We start from the raw sequence: 6,533 nt of genomic DNA on the forward strand, positions 1-6,533 counted from the left end.
GGTATAAAAAACAAACTGTAAAGCAAGGAATACAGTTGTTTTGTAGGCTGTAGTGTTGTATATAATTTACAAAATTCTGTAAAAGTATGTATGATTTTGATGTTTTGGTCTCCCGAGTGGCACAGCGGTCTAAGGCACTGCATCTCAGCGCTAGAGGGGTCACTACTGACTCCCTGGTTCGAATCCAGGTTATATCACAACCGGCCGTGATTGTGAGTCCCATAGGGCGGCGCACAATTGGCCCAACGTCGTCCGGCTCTGACCGGTGCATGCCAACATTGTAAATAATAATTTGTTCTTAACTGACTTGCCTAGTTAAATAAAAATGTGCACAGTACATTTATTTGCATTAAGCAATGATGGGGATTTCACATTATAATTTCACATTTAGGTTTTCTTTGAACACTGTAAACTGCAGATTTATGACATTATATTTGGCATCTAATCTTTCGAATTTAGAAACAGGTTGGTCAAACAGGTGATCAAGGTCCAGCTATGAAATGTGCAGCCTCTCAGTACTTTTTGAAACCAAACTCTTTTACAGGCAGTTAAAGCCACGGCAAATCAGTCAATGTACAAACATTGTTAATGTTATCTGCACTCAAAAAGGTATCCAATGTTCAAAGCCAGGGCTTTTGATTAAGTTACAAAACGGAGAGGCTGATCTGATCAATCTAGCCTGAAGGGGAATGGTGAAAAGGGGGCTTTTTGTGAAACCCGGAATTCAGTTATGCAAGTGATAACACGCTCAACCTACGCAGGATCGTCCATTTTACTTTGTCATAAACTTATTTTCAGGTTTATCAGGTTGCTCCTGGGCATGTATGTCCCTAATCATTGCAACGGTTGGTAGAACTGTAAATCGCATTTTGGATGGCTGTTTTATGTCTTTATAAGCAGAGCTTGAACCGGTGTGCACCTCAAATGTGCTTCTAGAACCTCTTATAGAATATTGGCTCTAAAGTATAATGAGTACCGGCACCTCTGCTAGGTAAAGCCCGCCTTATCTCAGCTCACTGGTCACCCACTTGTAGCACGCGCTCCAGCAGATATATCTCAGTGGTCACCCCCAAAGCCAATTCCTCCTTTGGTCGTCTTTCCTTCCAGTTCTCTACTGCCCATGACTGGAACAAATTGCAAAAATCTCTGAAGCTGGAGACTCACATCTCCCTCACTAGCTTTAAGCACCAGCTGTCAGAGCAGCTTACAGATCACTGCACCTGTACATAGTCCATCTGTAAACAGCCCATCTATCTACCTACCTCATCCCCATACTGGTATTTATTTACTTATTTATTTTTCTCCTTTGCACCCCAGTATCTCTACCTGCACATTCATCTTCTGCCAATCTACCATTCCAGTATTTAATTGCTATATTGTAATTACTTCGCCACCATGGCCTATTTATTTCCTTAACTTACCACATTTGCACTCACTGTATATAGACTTTTTGTTTTCTTTTGTTCTACTGTATTATTGACTGTATGTTTTGTGTATTCCATCTGTAACTCTGTGTTGTTGTATGTGTCGAATTGCTACGCTTTATCTTGGCCAGGTTGCAGTTGCAAATGAGAACTTGTTCTCAACTAGCCTACCTGGTTAAATAAAGGTGAAATAAATAAATACAAAACAAATATAAATTTGTTTAAAAAACAAAATGAGCATCGACACCTATTTCAGTCCACTTAATCTTGAATTCATGTTCATTAAAGATTTTAAAAATGTTATGTTGCACTTTATTGTCTGGTAGATATTGTATGTCATGTGTTATTATCAGAAAGTGAGGGTGCTTGGTGCACTCTAAATGGACCTCCACTCATGTTCATGTCAGATCAGTGACATAACAAGAGAGAGATGAAAAATACACAACTTTAGACATTCTACTCAACTCACACATCACAGCTTTCATTCACTGGTGGATTCATTGTCACTAGTATTGATTGCTGGGCCACGTGAAATCTGTCTGCATGTACAGTATAGCTTTCCAGCTGTACTTTCTACTCCTTCCAATACCTAGGAACATGATGGCATGGATGTGTTGAAAAGGGCTCCATTACCAAGTGAAAAGCATTTGTACCACAGATGGTCTGGCCACAGCAAGGCACTGTAGATCTGCAGCATCAAATGACAAACATCCAGCAGAACACTTCAGCAATACATACTAAAGTAAAGGCCAATCTGGCACGGGACAGCTGGATGCATGAGCTAACCATGTTATGGTCAAGAATGAGTGTGTATGGTGTGTGTTTGGCATTACTGCTTGACCTACATAATGACACCCACAAAGTTATTTATCTAATACAAGGGTCCAATATGGCCCTGGGCTTGCCTCTAATCTTGCATCAAGAGGGGCCTTCATTCAGCCTGCAACATGTTCCATTCTGTTCTTTCTCAAATGATGAGATTAACTGTGGGATTATTTCCTCATTGTTACTGATAATGAAGGGTTACAGCACCCTTTACAGGGCCAGGGTTGTGTAGCAGGGGTGTTGAGGTTCAATGTAAGGACGCTAAGAGAGAGGATATTGAGATATAAACTGAGTGTACAAAACATTAGGAACACCTGTCCTTCCATGACATAGACTGACCAGGTGAAAGCTATGATCCCTTATGGATGTCAACTGTTAAAGCTACTTCAATCACTGTGTATGAAGAGGAGGAGACAGGTTAATAGACGGCTTTTAAAGCCTTGAAACAGGTGTAGGTGTGCCATTCAGAGGATGAATGGGCACAGGGCCAGATCCAGGCATAAGCAGTCACTTTAAAAAAAACTTTTATTGCATTTTTTGGGGGGAAACTCAGTCGGGTTTCCAATTTACGGTTGAGCATTAGAATAGTAGAATACATAAGGTGCAAGTTCGAAATTTGGTTGTGCAACAGCAATTTTTCTGTTATGTCAGTCACCGACAGTCACTCAATTAGCCACGCCAGCTAACAATTTTTAGATTGGTAAATTAGTCTAGCCAGCTATCTAAAGTTGTAGCAATCATGGCTGAATACCAATCAGGCACATGCAAGGGGCCCTGACCTCCAGCGGGTCCCCATTGATTTTGTTAGTCACTCTCACTCAGATATCATTAACATGGCATAAGTTGTGTCAAAATGTGTAGAATTGCAGGAAAGTAGCTTTAAAACTCTCCACCACATGACAAAATTGTATGAATTGCAGAAAATTAAAACGGCATATTTGTCTATCTACCATGGCCAAATGAGTATATTTGCAGGAAATCTGAAATAAAATTGCAAATAATTATTTCCGCCCCATGGTAAAAGGTGTAGAATTGCAAAACAATAACGTAAAAAAAAGAATAATAATTCTCTCCACCTTCAAGGGGAGGGGGCACTAAAATGTATAGTCCATGCCCCAACGAATTGAGGCTGTGCTGAGGGCAAAAGGGGGTGCAACTCAATATTAGGAAGGTGTTCCTAATGTTTTTTACACTCAGTGTATATTATACTATCAATGCCATGCAATACAGAGATAAACCTCTACCATGCCAGAAATGAGTTAATCATCCCAATTTAGGAGCAACAAGTATAGTGCTAATGAAGTACAGTGCCAGTGAAAACCAAACAGAATATGTGCCAGCAAAAGTGATCTGCAAAAAAATGTGTTTAGTTACAAGCAGGGCATATTAAATCTGAAAGGAATCTGCAAACTCATCTTTAGTTTGATACTTTTCTCATTCACTCATTGTCATATAATAGGAGCAGAGAAGGGACAATGAGTCAACTGCGATCCTATTATTATCAAGCCATGTGTAAATCCAAACATCCTGCTTCATATCAGCTGCCCCAGTCAGAATGACAAAGCATTTTTTGAGAGCGATTGTGTCTGGTATGTGGCTGAGACACAATAGCACTGCCACGTTCCCCTCTGCCTCAACACCAGCCCGGTGTTGCATCAGGGAGAACAGAGAGCTGGCATTCCCCCTTCACACAGCTCTGAGAAAAATAACAAAAACGTTATCCTCTAATTATATTATGACTAGTCTACCCCTGAGTCCAGGTTGCACAGAGGAGTCAGCACTATTAGGTATGGGAGTTGTGCTCATTGCCTCGTTATGTAATATCGTGTTCTATTATCATCATGCCTTTATTGTATGTATGTAGGCTACGTGGAGTGGATAGGTAAAAATCACATCTGGTGTCACCAATCCCATTCATTTATGGCTTGCTTCATACAGAGGAGATTCTTATCAATGAAGGCCATAAAAGGTACTCAACCAGTGTCCGTTCTTCTTGGATATTTTCGGGGGGGAACCGTTACTTTTTCGCATGTGATCTCTATTAGGAGATTGTATCCGATAAGAAAATAATATTGGAATAATGTCTTAATCAGTTTTTTAAAATCTATTCCAATACAAACCAAACCATGTAGTGCCATGTCGCGCAATGGAAAGTCCTGGTTTGGTGTCACTCAACCAAATCGCCTAACACTTCGCCAGTATTGCATCAGGGAGTTGGCAGTCCTACTCGAGTACAGTATGACGACGTGTCGTGAGCAGCGTTGCCAATGTAGCGACTGTCAATTCAAGGGGCTTTATTGGCATGAGAAACATATGTTAACATTGCCAAAGCAAGTGAGGTAGATAATATATAAAAGTGAAATAAACAATAAAAATGAACAGTAAACATTATACTCACAGAAGTTCCAAAAGAATAAAGGCATTACAAATGTCATATTATATACAGTGTTGTAACGATGTACAAATAAATAGTCTCTATATATTTAGTAAGTGTCCAAACCAATGATGCATATAAACTCTGGACTACTAATTATATGTATTGGCCATTGAGTCGCTTTGAAGCCACTGGTCAGCCATATTGACACCACCCATTCGGCGCTGTCCTCCATAGGAATAAATTGAGTTCGACAGTATTTCAATAAAATGGAGGACAAAATGACATGTATTTAAGTATTATTGTGGTAGTGGGGACAGTAGTGGGGACAGTAATCTCTAAAAATGATACTTTAAGGAAAACATTTGTACATTTAAAACACTGTTTAGCTCACATAATATAATTTAAAAAGTATACATTAAGGTATCTGTAATAGATTAAATGTGGCAGAAATGAGAGTAGACATTAATAAATGCATTTCTATAGGTCGTTATCAATAAAGCGTCACAATAAGGTGAAGAGCATTCTATTTGCCTTCTAGGGGGCAAGGAGACCTCCAGCTCCGCTAAAACCATTGACAACTGCATGCTGTCCTCAAGGGATTGTCAAATTAATGCTAAAATTCTTTGATTGTAATATGATCACATCTTGAAGAGCTCATCAGAACAACTAATTTCAGATTATTCCATGCAAAACAATTGTGCACATTTAGCTCTATATAATAGTTATTCAGAAAGTAACTGCATACATTTTATGATCAGTAAACATAATGTAATTTTAGATACGTGAGGGTAGCATAGGCCTATCCATTCGGTATGTAGCTTAGCAAACAATTTGTGTAATTTAGCTTGCTTCATCAGAGAAGGCTTTTGAAAAGAGCTTGACATTGGCAAGTACCTTATTTTCAGTCTAAACTCCGCCTAGTAAAGTTGTCTGTCTGACCAAGTTACTGTCATCACTAGGCATAGCTGGCAAGCGAATCAAACAATATTTAGAGATAGTTAAATAGCTAGATAGTTTATCCACTGAACGCTAGCTAGCTGTTAGCTAGCCAAATTGACGTGATCAATATTGGCTAGCTATCTAGCCCATTTGATGTGGTCCATCAATGTCTGTATAAATTGCTTTCCAGCAGCAATCGCGATTAAACAGTCTTAAAATCAATGTTGAAAGGGGTATAATATTAGCTCACTAAGGTATGTTGGTTGGAGAGAAAAAAAGTACGTAACTTACCAATGTTTATTTATAAAGTTTCTAGCTGACAAATATTGTTTGCTAGCACGATACACATGTGGGCAAATGCACCCTTCTGCCGCTTGACAGAACAGAGCCCAAAATGGATGGAAAATTAACATAAACCACACATACTTGTCAGGTAAAACAGTTTTATTTTTTATCACTCAAATATCCAATTAAATGGTGGCCAATATTGAGAGATAAAGGTGTATTCCAGCTGTGTTTTACGCTGTAATTCCTTGGAGCTGGCTGCAGGCTTGTCTCCCAACTGGGAATGGAATGTTTTAATCAATATGATGTTATTGATAATGAACCGTTATTTTCCAAAATATTTTTTTACACTGGTGGGGGAGTGCCAAGATGGAGACAAGGCAGCTTCAACATAGTGCCCCCAATTGGTCATCTAGTATATATATACACATCATTGGTTCAGACCACTCAAGCGAATTTTATTATTGAAAGTGTCTAGCGACAAATTCAGCTGCTTTTCAGGCTGCCTTTGTGGAGTTCTATGATTTTGATAAGATTTAGGGACTTTTCCCACTCAATTCTACCGCAAGCGAGAGTGGGAGAAACTGTCTGTGCCACAAAGTCACAGCTACAGCGCACACAGACATATTTTTATGCAGCAAGGCAAATTGGTGCTGTGACGTCGTCGCAGAAACGGTAAAACA

Source organism: Oncorhynchus kisutch, linkage group LG8 (genome assembly GCF_002021735.2).
Source record: "Oncorhynchus kisutch isolate 150728-3 linkage group LG8, Okis_V2, whole genome shotgun sequence".
NCBI classification, from domain to species: domain Eukaryota; kingdom Metazoa; phylum Chordata; class Actinopteri; order Salmoniformes; family Salmonidae; genus Oncorhynchus; species Oncorhynchus kisutch.